This window comes from Mus musculus, chromosome 9 (genome assembly GCF_000001635.26).
Source record: "Mus musculus strain C57BL/6J chromosome 9, GRCm38.p6 C57BL/6J".
NCBI classification, from domain to species: domain Eukaryota; kingdom Metazoa; phylum Chordata; class Mammalia; order Rodentia; family Muridae; genus Mus; species Mus musculus.
In genome coordinates this window covers 54,261,952-54,281,021 of record NC_000075.6, presented here as the reverse complement: position 1 = coordinate 54,281,021, position 19,070 = coordinate 54,261,952, and the positions used below count along the sequence as shown (strand labels likewise).

General features: G+C 44.9%; 1 protein-coding gene, 2 long non-coding RNA genes and 1 pseudogene across 3 annotated transcripts in view; 3 read left to right on the top strand and 1 right to left on the bottom strand.

The window, feature by feature from the left end:
- The window catches only part of Gldnos (gliomedin, opposite strand), a 32,991-nt gene extending 20,549 nt beyond the window's left edge, over window positions 1-12,442 (top strand). The window contains exons 2-3 of the long non-coding RNA NR_045805.1: window positions 973-1,015; window positions 11,779-12,442. This is a non-coding gene — a long non-coding RNA (gliomedin, opposite strand). The remainder of the gene's footprint in view (window positions 1-972; window positions 1,016-11,778) is intronic.
- On the top strand, window positions 11,283-11,598 carry Gm51675 (annotated as a pseudogene).
- Gm51676 lies at window positions 11,710-17,396 on the bottom strand. The gene is made up of 2 exons (XR_003948166.1): window positions 14,865-17,396; window positions 11,710-12,270 (listed from the first exon to the last, which is right to left on the bottom strand). It is a non-coding gene; the product is annotated as a predicted gene, 51676 (long non-coding RNA).
- Window positions 12,858-19,070, top strand: part of Cyp19a1 (cytochrome P450, family 19, subfamily a, polypeptide 1) — a 102,228-nt gene continuing 96,015 nt past the window's right edge. The window contains exon 1 of the mRNA NM_001348171.1: window positions 12,858-12,950. The gene's annotated coding sequence lies outside the window, so the exon portion shown is untranslated. The remainder of the gene's footprint in view (window positions 12,951-19,070) is intronic.

Genomic DNA, 19,070 nt, shown 5'->3' with positions numbered 1-19,070 from the left:
TTTTAATGTAGTACTGGATGTAGAACCTAGTCCCTTGTGCAGAGTAAGCATATGTTACCACTGAGCAATGTGCCCAGCTCTAGGGTACATCCTAGAGAGTTCCACGGATGGAGAATTCAAGGCTCAAGGAAGGCTAAACATCCACAGTCAAGACATTAAAAACATTTACACATACACATATCTGCTCAATGGAGATGGGAATCATTTGGGTCCAAAGCTGGGGGTTCAAGGTAGTGAGGAGAAAGTAAGAGGATAGGGTTGTGGGAGATTTCAGATTGGTGAGGTAGAAAAGGGCTCAGAGTAACACTTGGTTCCAAGAGTAGAAGACCTGAGCCAGGCAAGAATGGTTGGATGTTGCACATATGAGCTAGACAAGAGTAGCAATCAGGTCCTGACTTAGCATTCTACAAAGGATGTGGAGAGATCAATGACAAGGGCATGATTTACTTTGAGACTAGGTGAGGAAGCTGCTGTCACTGTAGCTCCCAGATGAATATGGGTCCTGGAGGAAAGATGCATTTGAGACCTATAAGGGTATAGAACATTTCCTCAATGACTTTGGAAGCCAGAGTGATAAGCAAGACAGAGACTGCAGCCCCCCAGAGACTGGGTGGAAGTCCTAGAGTCCCAGCAATGCTAAGCGTAGAGAGGGCTGTACCTGCAGAGCCCACAGACTATAACTTGGAAGGAAGGCCCCACCCAGAAAAGGCTTCTCTTTTCTCCCCAGAAAAAGGCTCAGTTCCAATCCTGTGCCCTGAACTGAGAGGAGCTGAGATGTGCTGATCTTCCAGACACTGTCTGAAGGCTGTGAGAGTGAACACCTGTCCCCAGAGCCCCCACACACACTTCTGAGATTATGAAGCAATATTTGAAAGCTGCTTTTACTGAAAAGTATTGACCCCTTACTTGTGCCTACCAGGTTAAAAGCTCTGCCTTCATCTTGTGTCTGGTCTCTTTTTGTTTTTATTGTAGGGGTGCCTGGCACAGGGATGGCGGGAGCTGGTTCTCTCACCGTGTAGGTACCTGGGGTCAAACTCAGATGGTCAGAGATGGTGGTAAGTCTCCCTTACTCCCTGAGCCTTCTTGCTGGCCCTGTCGCCTTTACTTTAGCTGATGGTACAAAGATGAAGTCATTGTCCTAAACCTCTAGTCAATTTGGATATCAGCAAGGGACAAACAAATCCTTCCACTACATAAAGACAATTATCCTTGATGCTGAGACTGAACCTGGTGCCAGAGGCCAATTAATTCTTGAAAATCACATTCTCTCATCAGGTCACAAGATTTTTTTTCTGAACCACCTTGCAGAACCAGAATCTAGACAATGACCAAGCAGAACACACCTTGATATGGACTTTTTAAAAAAATAGTGTCTGTCTGTCTGTCTGTGTGCCTGCCACCGCCCACATGCAGAGATCAGAGGATAACTTTCTATCACGTGGGCATAAAATTTCTTTCTACCAAAGATAAAGGTCAGATCATCAGGCTGGTTGACAGGTATCTTTACCTTCTGCGCCATCTTACCAGACCAGAACTTCCTAATTTACCAAATGGGGTGTTGGAGGGTGACAGGGGCTCTGCCACAGAGACTCGCTCCAGCCTCTGCGCTGCTTTAGAGGGCAACACTCCCCTCATTCCCAGCACGCAGAGTGGGATGGTCACGTGAACAGCTGGGAAATGCTCACTGCAGCCAGGCCAAAGACATTCAGTTCCCCACATTTATTTCCACCAGCATCATCCACTTCCAACGAATAGCGAGCGGGCCAGCAAGAATAGCGAGGGAGCCAGCCAGATGACTCATCAGGGAGGGGGCTTGCCACCAAGCCTGGCGACTTGGGCTCAGTCACTGGTACCCACATGGCAGGAAGAGAGAACCAATTTCAACACATTGTCTTCTGAGCCTCCAGACTTGTACTATGGCGTGTTTACCCTATCCTCCAAATAAGTCAATATGTTCATAGTTTAAAAAAATATTTTAAACTTTTATTCTTTGCTAATGTACACATTAGCAAACCCCCTTCCTTTCTCTGACTCTCTCTGGGTGACCCCAACACATCTCTCTCCCCTTTTTCATGTCTGTTTTATCTGCCCATGGATTCCAGTTAGTGTTGTCTATATCTCAACGTGTGGGGGACCATTCACTCAGGCATGGACAACCTACCAATGGCCACATTCCAAAGAAAAGTGACTCTTTTCCCCCAGCAGCTATTAACTACCAAAGCTCCTGAGCCAGGTGTTTCTTGGTGCCCCCTCCCTATCCATACTGGGATTTTGACTGGAGAGAGGTGGTACCCACACTGTTTTGATTTCATGTGTGCAACAGCCAGGAAGACAGTTTTACAGAACTCCCCGCCCCTCAGCTCTTACATTCTTCCTATCTCTCCTTCTGCCGTGTTTCCTGAACCTTGGACTGTGGGAAGGTTGATAGACTTCAATCCTCTAGAATCACATCTATGGCTGAGCACTCAAAAAAAAAAATCACTTAATCTCAAGTCTTTGAACAGTTAGGTGTTTCTGCGCTAACCACTACCTACTGCAAAAGGAAGCGTCTAGGATCAAGGTTGAGGGTAACATGAATTCGTGCACATAAACATAAATATTTCTAAGGCCATTTGACAACAAACTATTATTTAGCAAAATAATAGTAGTAGGTTTGCCACCAGGCCTAAGACCTTTGATCAGGTTTACAGTGCCAGGCACGACCTCCCTCCTGTGGAGTAGGTTTCGAATCCAAGCAGAAAGCAGTTGGTGACCTCCCTGTAACAGTCCTCTCATGGCACCAGAGGGCACATCTTGCCTAGCAGGTTGGTATTGTAGGGTGCAGGGTTCAGTACTGGGTAAGATCACTGATGTCTTTTCTCGCCCAGCAGTCTGCAGAACATCTTCCAGCATCAGGAAAGCTAGTCAGCAGGGAGAGAGTTCCCAGGCCAGTTTGAAATTGATTTCTCTATGTCTGGAAACCAAAGTGTGTTATATCTCCATCAATAAGGCCTTACTATGTAGTTGTGGTGGGCAACCAAGGGCAATAACAATAGCCTGTGTTGTTTGGGGACTCTCCCTCTGCAGAGGGATCTCCACTGACAGGCACTGAGATTTTTATTTAATAATCCATGTCTTCTGGGAAAGCAGGGTCTACCGTTGCAAAATACCTCTGTGTAACTTCCTTTTATTAAATCATATTTTTAATTAGCTTACAAGTTGGTAGATTTTCATAAGGTTTTTCTTTTATACATCCTTAATTTTTATTAGCTCACCCTTACCCACTCCTTCCCCACCCCCATCTTCCTGTCCCCAGTCCTGCTTAAACCTTCAACCTCCAGTATTCTTGCCCTGTTCTTTCAGAGCATGTGTATTCTCTTCTTCCTCTTCTTCTTCCTCCTCCTCCTTCTCCTCCTCCTCCTGCTCTTCTTCCTCCTCTTCCTCCTCCTCCTCCTCCTTTCCTTCTTCCTCCTCCTGCTCTTGTATTTTTTCCTTAGGTCACAAATTCATAGGCTTTCACATAACCCGTTCACTTTATTCTGGTTAAGCATCTCATTTCCTCACCCTGCCACCTCACTTCATGATTGACTCTCTCTGTCCCCAGTACTATTCCCTCTTCTGTTCCATTTTACCTAGACTCTATAATCCCCCTTCCCTTGATATATCCCATGGCCCCATTTCTAGTTTCCTGGATTCCACGTATACTCCACATTAAACGCACAAAAGATTTAAAGCTAGGGTCCATTTGTCTTATTCATCAGTTGATGAACATCTAATGAATCACAGACCTCAATCTAAACCTTGATGCCAAGTACACTTCTGGAGGAAAATGTAGTGTATAGATCAAGATACAAGTGTTTTCTGGACCCGTTCTCAGGCATAGCCACACTCTGAGCAGATATTCGAGTGAAATTGAGGCAATAAAGAACAGCACTAAACTTAAACACGGTAACCGAAAGTCTGGGAATGATGACATCAACGCTTACTTTCTTATAGAGTACTAAATGGATTTTCTTCCCTGACCCCTAAAAATAAAAACCTGCAAACAAGCTCGGCAGAAGAAAGAAAAAGAGGCAATGCACCATTCCTCAGGCTGAGAGACCCAAAGGCTGATTGGAAGGTCTTGGTATGTTTCTGGCAGGAAAAGTGATTCACAGGTTGGCAGTTCCTGAAGTCGTAAAGATAAAAAGGAAATCCTTCAGTCTTCCAGAAAGAGAATAAAAATTACTCACAGAGGAGAAGGGTCACAGGACATTTTTTTTAAGCCAACAGCACTGGAAACAGAGAAGATTGGCTAACTGTGGAGACATTGCATCTTTACTGGGGTGAGTGGCCCAGGCCTATATCCCAGTACTTGGGAGGTGGAAGCCGGAGGATGCAGAGTGAATTTGAAGCCAGCCCAGAATGCATCTCTAAAACTAAATAAAACTAAAACAAACAAAAGGAAGGGCATGTTACCATATTTTCATGGAACATGATAAGGTAAGTGTTGACCAAACAATAATTATCTTATGGTCGTATAGGAGCGGGGAACATGATAAGGTTAAGTGCTAACTAAACGATAATTATCTTCTAGGCTTCAGGATGGAGGGTGAAAAGATGCGGGAGGGGCAGTGGTGTGGAAGGACCTTGTCAGTTAGATTAGATGGATAATAACATGTAATTTATGAGTGTTGAATATAGGAGAGGGGTATTCCAAGGGAAACACTAGCAATAGCTGGGAACTAGAAATGTCAAGGAGAAGAGGACCCTGTGAGTTTTCCATGGGTCTCTGTTGCTGTGGAGGAGTAGGAGGTGCCTGTGGTGGAGGAGCAGGAGGGAATAGGGAATGTGGGCAATGGTGTTTACCTTCAGATGATGAACAAATCCTTGAGTCTTATTATGAGTGCTATAGGAGAGGCAGGTCTGTAGACCCAGGAAATAGAGCTGATACCTCAAATGAACGAGAAAAACATGGAGCAATCATAATGGCCACGTGAAGTGGGCGAGTTAATGAATTCTAAGACAGAAAGAAAGTAGCGCCTGTGTGGTGCTACAGGCTTGCAATGGCTGCACTTGGGAGGCAGAGGCAGGGGGATCACGATAAGTTAGAGGTCAGTCTGCTCTGCACAGTTAGTTTTCCAGCTAGTCAGGACGGCATAAGCTCGATGACCCTTTCTCTAAAAACAAAATCAAATGTGGGAAATTTGTAAAAGAAGGGATGAAAAGATACCAGATGAACAAAACAGAAAGAACACAACAATATTAACACCCAACAAGGCAAAAATCTGAAGTTGGAAGCGCTGAATTAGAAGGGCTATATAATAACTTACCACGAAGCAAATCATATTGAATTGATAGAGGAAAGTACCATTTACTTTTTAATCACCCTATTGGTAATAGCAGTTTTTGTTTCATATTTTATTCATGATTTCTTCAATCATGTATGTGCATGTCCTCTGTATGATGTTCCTTCCTTCCTGCCTTCTTATGCAATAGAGTCCTCATCACCAGTCAAGGAAGTCACTGTAAGATTTTCCGGTGCTCTCCTCATCCCAGGCTGCTAGCTTGTGCAATCACATTGTGTGGTTGATCCACACGGTATGTTCATTGCAAACAGCTGATCATGTTGCTCTCTTGATTACAATATTTCAGCAGCTTCCTATTCCGTATAAAGTGCAAGCCAAGTCTTTCCGTTTGGACCTCACAAGGCTCTTTGTGACACAGCCCCTGCCTATTTTACTTATTATAAGATTTATTATATTTTTGGGCCCCTGCTAAGATGCAAATCATACATGGGACTCCCAGATCCTGATGTGTGTCTGCAGTGTAGTAGAGATTCAACACAGTTCTGAATGAGTGACTGTGCTGAGGTGCAAGAGCCTTGCCACATTTTCATTTGAGACTTTTCTTGACCCTGGATTTTCCCGCTGAAGGGGAGTGGTTAGTTTTATACCCAGCACTCCTATTGCCCAGGATGAGATGGGGCTTCCTTGAGAAACTTTCTCTGTCTTGGATGGATTTGAGGGAGATTCTCCACTTCTACTTACCTTATAAGATTTTCCCAGTGCCATTAGAAATGACCTTGTCTATCTTCCTATTACCTTGGTTAGTGGTTAGGGGAGTTACTTATACCAAAAAGTCCCTTTCTGTTTCACAAGAGGCAAAGTCTGAATATTCAAAGCAATTCTGGAAAGATGTAGATGTTCCCAGATCTCAGAGGATGTCTGTTGGTACCCCTCCCCCAGACTACTTGCTATTGCTTGGTCCTGTTGAGGCTGGGGTGGGCCCAAGTTGTACCCCATTGATACTATCAGTGCTCGGGTTATTTAGGGTGGACTAAAATCTGAGATGGTAGAGTTCCCTAGAGTTGGAGATTAGAAGTCAGGCCAGTGCAAGAATCTGGCTCAGACTTGCTTTGGAGTGTGTCATTTGGGGCTCTTCAGAGCCCAGAATCTACAAAACATATAGACAGAACTATTCTGTAGGATGTGCTCGAACCCCCAATCTTCCTGCCTCTCCTTCCCAAATGCTGGAATCTCGGGTCTGGGCCACCATACCTGGCTGGCTTCTGTTTTCTACCTAACTGCTTGCCAGCTGAGCCCCTCTAGTGGTGCCTTGGACTTTAATCAGAAGCTTAATTAGTCCTGGCACTTGATTGATGAGTGTTGAGCGTAGGCAGCAGAGTTACAGACTGTTGTGTGGTGCTGTGCAGTACCCCATGGCTTCAGAGTCAGGCTGGACTAGGTGGTAGACAAGCTATAAATTCTACAAGTAATTTTTAAAAGCAAGATGTTAGATAATCGAGGCTTTTTATTGTCTACTCAAGCCAAAAATATAAACCCTTTAGATGGTTAGTGGTATATACAAAACAGTTGGACACACTATAGATCCGGGGAAAACAATACTATAACCGGGCCCAAAAGATTAGATTCTTGGCTTTTCTGTCTGGATGGCCATAAGCAAGCTACTTTACATTTCTAGGCTTAAAAGTCTATAACTGAGTGAAGTATAGTTTGCAGCTGATTAAAGAAATGATGTGGTAGTGTGTTCACGAGTGACTGACCTAGAAACTAACACATGAGCTTTCAGGGTTCTTCCATGGGCTTCTCCAGTGCCTGCCTCATGCTTGTCAGATGACATTACCACTGCCATGAATTATAATGCAGTCAGGGGGCCAATATAGTGTTATGAAATATACTGCGGGCCTGAGCCAAAGTATACCCCTGAGAAATTATGCCATGTAACAGATCTGGTGTAAAAGGGATTTATTGGGAGAGGAAAGAGGAGTGATGACCTGGGGAAGGAATAGAGGCAAACACATGGATGTGTAGACAGAAAGAGAGCCAGGGGCGGAGCCATGAAGGCAGAGAGGGAGTGGACACTTAGAGAACAGAGAGAGGGAATGCAGAGAAGAGAGAGAAAGAGACAGACAGAAAGACAGACAGACAGGCAGACAGAAATTGATTGACATTTCATTTGTGGGGAGAGAAGGAAATGTTTTCTTTCTGAATTTATTCTTGGCACTACCCAGGATTTTGCCTCTGACTTGTGTGAGAAGTGTTTTTGTTTTTGTTTTGCCAAAGGCCAATGTTCCATTTAAAAAACACCAAAAACTTGCTGGTCTCAAAAGAGTCTGAGGTCAGACTCCAGTTGATGGAGAACGAGGAAGCCACTACCTAGTTAGTGATTCAGACTCAATGGATTTCCTGCCCAGGCTGAGTGCTGGTCAGGTTGTGTCTCTAGAACTCCTCTGCACAAGGTTCGCCTTGCAGAACTGCCTTCTCTTTGTTCTGTGTCCCTCTGTGGTCTACCCATTTCCAGCTTGAGTTTCTCCAAGTCACAACATCACTTCACTTCCATTTCAGAATTAGCATCCTCTACCGTAGACCTGGTAGAACACATGGTGGACGCTGAAATGGATTTTCACTTAACACTTGCTCTGCCGGTCAGTAATTTGTGGGGTTTTTAATCATTTAATTCTTATGTTCATCAGTTGGAATTATATGGACAGTCAATATCTAAGCAGCTTTCTTGGTTCTCAATAATGGTCAAGCTTGTGCTATTTAATTGTCATATCTTTCTCTATCATGGATTTAGACAAACTACCAAAACTCAAGCTTGTGTGACGAAAGGATGGACCATCTAGTGATTGCCATATCCAGAGATCCATCCCATGATCAGCTTCCAAACGCTGACACCATTGCATACACTAGCAAGATTTTGCTGAAAGGACCCTGATATAGCTGTCTCTTGTGAGACTATGCCGGGGCCTAGCAAACACAGAAGTGGATGCTCACAGTCAGCTATTGAATGGACCACAGGGCCCCCAATGGAGGAACTAGAGAAAGCACCCAAGGAATTAAAGGGAACTGCAACCCTATAGGTGGAACAACAATATGAACTAAGCAATACCCCGGAGCTCTTGTCTCTAGCTGCATATGTATCAAAAGATGGCCTAGTCGGCCATCACTGCAAAGAGAGGCCCATTGGACTTGCAAACTTTATATGCCCCAGTACAGGGGAACGCCAGGGCCAAAAAGGGGGAGTGGGTGGGTAGGGGAGTGGGGGTGGGTGGGTATGGGGGACTTTTGGTATAGCATTGGAAATGTAAATGAGCTAAATACCTAATAAAAAATGGAAAAAAAGTATATGTGGGCTGAGTTTTGTGAATGTGTTATTAACAAGGAAGATGGATTCAAATAACTGGGTCTAACACAGTTTGGGTTGGCACAAGACCTTGTCTGTCACACAGGCTGTGTGACTTAATTAATCAAAATGAGGATTAATCAAAATGACAGACCCTCTCTTCTTAGTGATACAGTAACCAATAAGCTGACTGTTTTATTTGCTCTTACGTCTTTGTTAGCATTAAAACCCACAAGGAATGATTAGTTATTATATAGTGTAATGGTAATTAAGAATATCCAGGATACTTTATGGCTTTATTAATCCTTAGAAATGACCAAAATGCCTGTATTTAACTAAGTAGGAGAATCTTCTCCTTGGAGGGGGAGGGGGTTGGAGGGCAAGTGTTGGAAATAGCCTATCTATGTGTGCCTAATTTTAAAATAAGCCCCAGCCTACCATGTTGCTCAGCAATCGACAGGGCTGATGAATATTGTCAAGGAAGGACATATCTTTATATAGGTTAAAAGACAGAGGGTAAGGTGAAGGGGGAAGAGCTTCCTGTTTCCTGATTTTATCCACATTCCCTATTTCCTGTTGTCCCAGGCACTATCTGGTGGTAAAATGTAACCTGCAGAATTCAGAAATTCATTTTTGTTGTTGTTAGAGGCAGAGTTTTGCGTGTTGTGGGATGATGTTTTACTTTCTATGTAGCTGAGGATGGCTTTGAAGTTATGATCCTCCCCCATATTGGGATTACAAACTTGTATCAACACTCACAGCTCCATGTTGGTCCAACAGTTGGCTGGTTTCTTTGTGGTGAGTTTGGGAGTGGATAGAGTGGTAAGGAAAATGACCTGCTTGCTCTTTGTGTAAGCAGACTCCATTGTCCACTGGAAGTAACCCTAAGGCATCAACAGATGTGTGGGATATGGGGCTGCTTCAGACTGTCCACAGCAGCTGACTATGATTTGCTTTGGATTCTAGCAGGGATGTGATTTTTGCCTGCTGCAGATAATTTTTGCAAGTGGGTGACATTTGGAATCCTGGAGACTTGATAGGGCATATAAATGCAAGAGCCCTGAAAGAGGAGTGGTGGCTCCTGCTGCTGCTGCTGTTGGTAGTTGCTGTAGATATTCTATGAAGATCAAGATTACCCTAAGGAACCCAACCCCCACCCCCATCAGTAGGAAGTAGTCTAACAATATCGATGCCCCTTTCCCCACTAGCCCCCCTTTTCTCCTACCCAGTGTAGTCCCTGAGCGACATGCTGTATGAGCTGTCAAAATGGAGTCACCTGTCAAAACAGCTACAACTTTTCCCCCCTCAGCCAGCAGCCATCACAGGAGCTGTCCATGGTGGCAGCGCCTCTTCTCCAGCTTCCCTCAGCAGCTCAACAGTGATGGAGCTTTAACCAAAGCTGCCTGCAGCTGGAAAGGTCTTCCCATCCCAACCCATGGGCCCAATGCAGGGAAAAGGGGGTGAGAAGGCCACCAATCCCCGCGAACTTCCCACAAGCCCCTACCAATCCCTGAACAGGAGAATCCACCAATCCCTGAGCTCCTCAAGCTCAGGATATGAAGTCCCACCTATTCTCACTCTGGAAATCTCTGACCTGAAAAGCTCCCACCCACCCTCGCACCAAGAAATCCTATATAAGCTCTACCCTCTGCTCAATTCCCGGATGTCATCTTCTGGGAGCAGAAATCTCTTTCATGAGATGTGCTGCCTGGTGTGACCCTCATCAGAAGAAGCCAAGAAGCGTTGACTAGAGGAAGCAAGGATGGAGGAGCAGGGCTGAGGCTCCTGAGCTCCTGAGCTCGGCTGGGGATGCCCTCCCTGGGGAGCTGCAGCACCTCTGCTTTGGAGGCTTCTTCTCAGAACTGTGTGGTTCCTGGTCTCTCGGGTCTCAGGATGCCCTTCCATCAGGACACTTTCTCCCCTCAGAGCCTTGTGGTTCCTGGGCTTTTGAGTCCCAGGACACCTTTCCATTTGAGCAGGAACATTTACACCTAGTGTTGGGGGGTTGGAAGGGATAAGGGTAGAGAAGGATGGTAGAAACAGGCACCCAGAAAGCAGCCAAAAGTCCAGCTACGCCCTGCTCTAGGCCAGGCATTATGACTTCCATGTTACACGTGGAAAGTCTGCTGTGCAGACGGTGTAAACCACCTACCAGCACTGCTTTATAGAGATCACATGACCATACAGCTCAAGCTGGCTCCAGCTGTCCTTGCCTGTCAGGAGCAGAGCACGTGCATGAACTGTGGTACTCAGAGTCCCAAAGGCTCTTCCTGCCTACCAGCTGCTTACCCTTGCTAGATGTGTCAACATGCAGCATTGCTGTGTATGAAGCACATAAGGCATGCCTTCACGAGACTGCCGTGGCTGGTGGAGGAACCTTCAGTGATCATATAGATCCAGCTGTTGATCTGGGTGTCACCCATGTTAAACTCTAAGCTGTGAAAGTTGATCGAGAATCATTCAGTATGTCTACATGGTTAATGGTAAGCTGTGATCAGTTCTTCTGGCCACACGAGGGACAGAGAGTATTTGTAAGGATTTTGTTTTCACATCTGACAGACCATACACTAAAATCTTTTTGAATCTCTTCACTATAAACACAATTAAATTATTTCTCATCGTCTGATGTTCTGGCTTTAAGAGTTACTTCTGAGCTCTCTAGACTTGGGCTTCTGTTCTGGGGACATGGCTAAACACACCAAGAAAGCTGGGATTGTCGGAAAATATGGGACCTGTGGTGATGCCTCCCTCTGGAAAATGGTGAACTGAAATCGGCCAGCATGCCAAGTACATTTGCTCCGTCTGTGGCAAGACCAAGATGAAGAGACGAGCCGTTGGCATCTGGCACTGTGGTTTCTGCATGAAACTGTGGCTGGAGGGACAAACAGTGGCTGGCGGGGCCTGGACCTGCAGCTCCACTTCTGTAGTTACAGTGAAGTCGGCCATCAGAAGGTTGAAGGAACAGAAAGACTAGTAGAAGTGTTACTGTCTGAGACTCACCCAGTCTGCAATAAATGGGTTAATTTACATAAAAGAGAGTTGCTTCTGAAAATGGGGATGTTGGTTATAAGAGAATGGATGGATATTGTTAACAAATTAAAATCTGCTAGAATTTAGGTTGTTTAATATATTTATAAAACATGAACATATTCTTACTTTACTCTGATTCAGGAGGAAGATATGGCGCTGAAACACTTAAGGTGAGGTTGGAAAGGAACATGAAGAATTTAGTGGATGGGAGAGGTGATGGAGCCAAATATGAGTGGTGTGGACAGCTCACAACAGAGTCTGGCGAAGGACTGTCCTCTCATAGCTGGGCAGAGAATGCAGAGGGCCTTTTGTACAAGAAGGTTCCATCCACTCCCTTTGGCTCTTCATGGTCTTTCCTGTGGACATTCCAGAAGAGTGCAGGAAGGTGACCTTGGGGGAATCTGTGGTTCGTGTTGGAACACTGGACATACCACATAATTGGAAAGATGCCTTCTGGAAGCATCACAAGGTGCAACTCAACTTTTCAAATGCTGGTAACAAGAACATTTCCATTTCCAATGACTACTTGTGTCCTGAAACTTTCCACCCAAATAATAGCAGACATTCTAGCTGTGACAGTCATGGGCACGATGCCAGGGTCTCTGTGACAACCATGATCATCCAAGTAGTGACCTGTGGGAGGCGAGAAGGTAATTGGTTTCAAGACGACTAAGTAGCCAGTTTTGGTTCAAACTTTTGGAACCTGCCCCTGAGTTTTAGCTATATTTAAGCAAAGTATAATTTGGTAGAAACCTTTCCTTGTGATAAGGAACTCAATCTCGTGTGCACAATAAAGCTTAAGATGTGACTATATTGAAGCTCTTTGAAAAGCATATATGACACCTTCTATAAAGATGGGATCTATATAATCGACAAACCACGATAAGGGACTTGATGAGGATCTGATCTGGCCTTCCCACACAGATAGCACGGAGGTCACCAGGCTATTCATTCCTTCTCCCAGCCTTCAGGGTGGACATCGGGTAATACATCCCTTCTTTGAAGGAATAAGCCTGTGTGTTTCACATTCCTGGTTCCCCTAGTGCCTATCCAGTGAGCACAAGGACCTCCCCGCCTCCCACAACTGGACACGAAGAACGGAGTGTCCCTGATTCCATGGAACAGCCAGTTGGAATTTGTGACCTCTAGAACCCAAGCTGGGAGGACTCGAGAGCCCAGCCCCATGACTAGCTAATGCTGAGGCAGGGTGGGGATTCCGTAATTCCAGGATGGGATGCTGGCCTTGGCTGTAGGGGGCATACACATCTGGAGCCTGGCCGGAGGTCTTTGTTCTGGTCAGCACACCAACTCAGGTAAGTACTTAAAGTCTGGAGTTTATGGAAAAAGTTGCAAGTACAGTGGTTGAGCTCAAATTCTCTCTTAATTGGTAGTTTGAACAGTGACAAGACTCTTCTGTGCTTTGGCAGGGGCTGAGAAGGTGCTGGAATGTGGCAGGATTGTCTGCAGGGTACAGCAAACAAGGTTTTGTATCTTAACTTTAGCATCAGCTAAGTAGATCTGGAAAGATGGTTTCACTTCTTGGAGACCTTTTTCACCTGTGCCCCAGGATAAACAGGACGGTCTCAGGCTGCTCAAAACAGTGTTAGATAACACGTAGTAACCAACACAGTGCCTGACATACTAAACTCACGGTAAAGGAAAATAAGCCCTTGCTACCCAGCCTTCCAGGTGTGGCTGAGCAAGGCCCGGGAAGGGGGTCCTCTGAGCTAATGGTAGGCCTGAATCCTGAGCCTGCTGGCAGACCCCCAACTCTCCTCTTGGAGGTGTGAGGGTGGGAATGGGAGCTGGCAGCACAATCCAGTGTTCTGGCTGAGTCAAAGAACAAAATCCCCATTCCCACTGCTGTTCCAAGTCCTGCCAGAGGCTGCCTAGGACTGTGGGATGCTACTGGATTGCTGGATGACCTTGGGCAGTCCTGTCTGAGAGGAAGTCTATTTGCACTGACTGTCTGCCACAGGATGAAGTCAAACCTCCCTTCTCCAGTCTGCTTGCCCCACCTCCCATAGTTCCTCCTCCTGCTCACTGATTCTGTTCTCTTCTTGATACCTCAGATAAAAATCTATATTTCCAAGCCTTTGTGTGTCTAAAGCCTACTTGCCTTCTATTTTTCTTTATCCTGAACTGGGCTCAGTTTTATGTGACAAGAAAATGAGTTTAAACAAGAGAGTTGTTTTTCATGTCAGCAAAGCCCACAAGAAGCAAATCTCTAGCTCTGGCTTCTAGGTTCCCAGCCACCTGTCCTGATGTTCCAATATTCTTAGTGCCTCAGCTCCTAATCCTTTATGGGAGCCAGCCTTCAAACATCTCATACTGATTAAGCCAGCAGAAAGGACAAAGGGGACCGAGGATGTGTTCTGTTCCTCAGAGCAGGCATCTTAACTGTCATATGCAATACCTTCCTCATTGTAACTTACTGGCAGAGATTTAGGCACTGGCTCAAATCGAGATGCAAGGAGAGGGTAGGGGATATTTTGAACTGTCATTTGTAACAAAACTGACAAGGAAATTTGGGAGTGTAGGTCCACACTAACTTGTACAAAAGACTGACTTAGTTCAATCCCCAGAACTGCTTTTTTTTTTTTAAACAAAACAAAACAAAAACAAAAACAAAAAAAAAACCCAAGAAAAATAAAAGAGAGTGGTGTTTGGCATGACCCTATTCAATAGTGTGCCATATAATTATCATCATGGGTCTAGGGATGAAGAGAAGATTGGAGGGTCAGGGCAAGATGTGGTGAGTTCGTTTAAGTAGAGGTTGTTGTGATCGTGGTTTGAACCTGTAAATGGTTCTGAAAGGTAGAGAGTTGGTCATGGGTCTGAGGAATCTTTGAGAGAGACACGGGGGCAGGGGGAGGGTATAAGTATGGTCAACAGGCTTTGGTGGCTGATTTTCCAACAGAAAGGGGATGGATTGAGAAAACCAGCCTTCACGAAGGAGACAAAGAAGACCTCCATGCCAGAGCAAAAGCAGCGGTGGGTTGTGGTCTTGGGAAAGTAGGTTGCTTCTCCAGGGAGGCTCCTGAAAGTCTTGTTGCAAGGTAGGATTGGAGAGATGATTCTCATTGCTCTCCCATGGTGCCATGGGCCCAAAGTTCTTCAGGTGTCCCAGGCCACTCATGTAGGAAGCTCAAGGAGTCTATAGGTGCTAGACATCTTGTAGTGTACCCCAGAGATACTGGTTTCCACTGTGAGGAAAATAAACTCACCAGTCTCTTCCAGGGTCCTGCTTCATGATTTCTGGCCTCTGTAGAGCCTTGTCTGGCAGCCTGCATTGATGATGCAGGCCTTCAGACCCATCGGGGTGACTGTGTGATCACAAAGCCATGGAAGACACATCATATGACTGGCTATATGTAGTAGCAGGTCCAAGAGGCAGGTTCCTTCCAGGTCCCATGTCCTGCCTGGGCATCTTGCTATACACCTCTAGGTATTGATCTTTGTTTGACCTTTTGGTGGCTTAGAACTCAGTGGTGCCTCCTTTTTTGTCCCAGCCTTCATTCTTCTGCACTGATTCTGATCTAATGACTTTTTACCTTCCTGGGGCCTATTTGCTAGAGATACTGGTCCCTGCTGGAGACTTCTGAGATAGGTATAGCTGTGACTATGCATTTCTTTATGGTCTACCATAGCCCAATGCTGTGATGAACTCTGTTATCACCAGTTCTCAATCCTCTTGCAAAAATCATGTCTACAACTCAATTTTATCAGTGACATAGCTATGGTCCAAGGGCTATGTCTCAAACTACCCAACATTACCTGTCTACTGTCTTGCTCATCTTATATAAGAATTGGAGGAGAGTGATATTGTATCAGATACTTCATAGATGATATATCTTCACAATGTTGTCATCAAGATAAGCACTGCTATTCTCTTTTAAAGGATGACAGGTTTGAGAGAAGCTAAATTATCCCAAGATCACATTGCTAGTACACAGCCAAGTGATATCTAGTATCAAACCTTGCTTTCTTTTTCTCTCTAGCTACCTAGGTCAGAAGGCAGAATATTCCAAATCCTGAGAAGGAAAACAGTCACTCTGGGATAGTATTGTTGAGATCTCATGTATCCCAGGGTGGCCTGCAATTCACTATGTAGCTCACTGGGGTTGGTCCTGAGCTCTAGGACACCTTACCACCACCAAGTGCTAGGATTACAGGCATGCACTCACTATGTCCTTCTCTAAACTTTGGCCTGGCTTGAACAACTCACAAAGGATAAAACAAAGATGCGTAGATAAAGTGAATTCACTTTTTAAAAATTTCCTTTTGTTCGTGGTAGATGACAGAATACCATGACTCAGGGTAAACACAGTCTTTGTATTTTTCTTGAAAAGGCGGCATTGTAAAATGAGTCAAGAATGATTCATGAAGTGGGGCATGACCTCTGGCAGAGCTCAATGGGACCCAGGGACTCTCCGATAAGGAGGTGGGTCTAGTGAAAGCAGATGTTGGAGCCTATGGTGGAGCCTGTCAGAGCTGCCAAACCTGTTGAGGCAGTCCTGAGAAGCCTGCCCACCTGACTAAACCCCATCATTCTCTAGTACAAAGAGGGAAGAGGTTTTTATCTGTAGGGTGTGGGGGTCCAGAATTTTCCAGGTTTGAGAGGGGGGAACGATGGAAAAGTCTCAGAGTCGGCCCCAACGTCATCCTGATCCCTGGAGGAAGGAGCTGAGATGACTTGAGTCTACTTCAGCTGGCTCTTTAGAGGTGAGATGATTGGACCTTGGCCCATGGCTGCAACTCACAGCTTGGCTAAAGGACTCTGAGGACTCCTGATCTTTGTGCTGAACTAAAGAGAAAATTGGAAGCCAAGAATGCTGACTCTTTCTCCAGCTTTGTCCTGGATGGTCTTCTGGAGTGAATCCCTCCGCCCTGACTCAGACTGTGTTCTCTAGGGAAACAACACATGATTGCTACCACATTGGGACGATAAAGTAGGGCAATGCACACAGTATGTGTTCATAGGCTGCGAGACGCGATACAAGGAGCAGTTATTAAAATGTCCTCACAGACTTGTCATCAAACTTAGAATGTGACTCTACAAGGCATTCCATTCTTTAGCATCTTCAAAACATGGAGAAATAGGAAATGCATTTACTGAGGGGGACAAATTATCAACAAAGCTTCCTGCCCTCATTTAGGGTTCTTGGTGGCACCCAGCCAGAAGCAGCTGAAAGCGCATGCTCATTTCCAGGAGCCTCCTCTTGTTCCATAACCACCTTCACTTCAGTCACTGCCCCATTATGAAAGTTGTTAACACTCCTCGCAGAGAGGCCCCAGCGTTCTTCACAGCATTTGGGTCTGAGTTTGTCTCATCAGAACTCCACATAGGAGCTGATGCACACAGAAACTTTTGAACTAAAGAACATTTGGCTTAATCTTCAGATTATTTTTTTCAGATAAGGAACTGAGACCCTGACAGAGGAGCTTTTCCCTTTTCAAGAGCACAATTGTCGGCACATGAGGTAGCATTTTACCTTTTGGCTTTTTAGGGCACACTTAGTTTTGGGTTGACCCTTGTCTCCCACCTGCTCCTCTCCTCTCCATCCTTGACCCCACTTGGACCCTTCCAACTCCAGTACTCCTGCCAACTTCATATTACCTTGAGGTGCCCCTATTCTCAGCCTCCTTTTCTCCTCTCATGGGTTCCTTTCTACTTTCTTGACTTCTGCCCATATTTACTCTCCCTTCAACATATACATACACCCACTCAGGCACACATATACACATACACACACACTCACATATACAGAGACACACAGATATACTCAGAGACATACAAAGACACATAGAAACACACAAAGAGATATATACACACAGGCATACACACAGAGACACAAAGACAAACACAGAGTCAAGCAGCATTAACAGTCAGGGGTCTGACCCTTGTTCGTTTCTCTGTCTCAGGGCTACAAACATGTTTTCAGAGCCCAGTTGGGTGAGAAAGTGGGTAAGATGCTATAAATAGTAGTACATTTTCTTCATTGGGTTTTATTGAATTACTTGAACTATATCTTTTTATCAAATTTGGAAACACTTTCAGTCATTATTTTTCAAATATATTTTTATATCAGTTGATATCTCATCTCCTTCACAGACTCTAATGACCTGAATGCTGATATTGTCCCATGCAGCGCTGAAGCCCTATTCATTCTGCTTATGGGGCAAATAACTTTCGCTGACTTACCTCCAGCCTGCTGATTCCTCTGTCATTTGTCTCTAGCTGTACCCAGTCTGGAGTCTACGTAACTCAGCCTGGCCTTGAACTCTTGACCCACCTGTCTCAGCTTCCTTAATACGGAGACCATAGGTATCAGTGATCTATGACACCTATCCACTGAGTTATTTGGCTTATTAAAATCTTAGACATTGTATCTCATAGTTACAAAAGGTTCACTTGGTTCTCTTAAGTCTAATGTCTTTACTAAGAACTATCTTTCAATCCATTTACTTTTACTTCAAAAAGAGTAGTTAGAAGAGGCGTAATGATTCCCACATTGTTTTATCTTTCTCCTTTAGAACTTCTAAAGTTTTTCTGGTCCATGTCATCCCAGGCTTTCAGATTGTATCCTGGATTTTTTGATAACATGCTATGAGTCTTGGGTCTGGTTAAAATCTTGATATTTGTTTCATTTTGCTTAAGCAAGCATTCAGTTTTATTCTTTAACTGGTTTGTTGAGACAAGGATTTTCTTTGTGGCTCATAGTGGCCTCTAACTTGTGATCCTTCCCCCTCAAGCCCCTAAGTGCTGGAATTGTGTGTTCTATTATAGTCACTATCACCCTTGTTCTCAAAGCCTTTGGTGTGCTATTTGAGTGTGTTATACGTGTGTAAACTGTATAACACAAAAATGATTTAAGCTTCACATGCAATCTTCTCCCTTTCCCATGCAGATTTTCCCCACCTCCCATGTGTGTGTGTGTGTGTGTGTGTGTGTGTGTGTGTGTGTGTGTGTGTGTATGAGTGTGTGTGTATGTGCCTGGAGCTTTCACACCATGTGGCCTAACCTCAGAGCAAAGTGTCAAGAAGAAAAAAAAACCCATAAGGGCTTGGGCTGGGGCATGCCTCAGAGGTTAAGAGCACATACAGCTCTTGCAGATGACCTGAGTTTGATTCTCAGTATAAACACTGGGCAGATTACAACTGCCTATAACTCCAGCTTCAGGGTGGTCCAATGACTCTGGCCTTTGGGGGCACCTGCTCTCTCATGTACATTCTTAGACACAAGCATGTAGCTGAACCCAACTAATGCTATACAAACGATCCCAGCAGCTGTGGCCAGGAATCCCTGTGTTGCATGTAGTTTTATGCACTGCTCGCCGTTAGCTCTGGGAAATGACCACACTACCAAGCCCCCACCCAGCTTCCCTTGAATCTTTGAAAAAAAATGCACATACACAGTGCAATCCTTTTCA